Raw genomic sequence first — 442 nt, forward strand, 5'->3', positions numbered from 1 at the left:
GATAGTCTATACACATTCGTATAGACCCATCCTTCTTCTTAACAAATAAGACTGGAGCACCCCAAGGCGAAGTGCTAGGCCTAATAAATCTCTTATCAGTTAAATCTTTCAACTGTGCCACCAATTCTTTCAATTCAGATGGAGCTAAACGGTATGGCACCTTTGTTACTAGTGCAGCTCCTGATATAAGATTGATTCGGAATTCAATGACTCTATTTGGTGGTAATCCAGATAAGTCTTTTGGAAAGACTTCTCTTTTCTCTTCTCTTTGTTTAAATCAATTACATATGCCAAACATCCTTGGCACTTCTTTCGAATACTTTTCTGGGCTTTCATTACTGACAAAATACTAGTATGATGATTTTGACGATCACCATAAATAACAACTGTTCTCTGGTCTGGCAGAATAATTCTGATTATTTTCTGATTACAAACAATGTCA

This window comes from Cynara cardunculus, unplaced genomic scaffold (assembly GCF_001531365.2).
Source record: "Cynara cardunculus var. scolymus isolate 2C unplaced genomic scaffold, CcrdV1 Un_Scaffold_4254, whole genome shotgun sequence".
Lineage (NCBI taxonomy): Eukaryota > Viridiplantae > Streptophyta > Magnoliopsida > Asterales > Asteraceae > Cynara > Cynara cardunculus.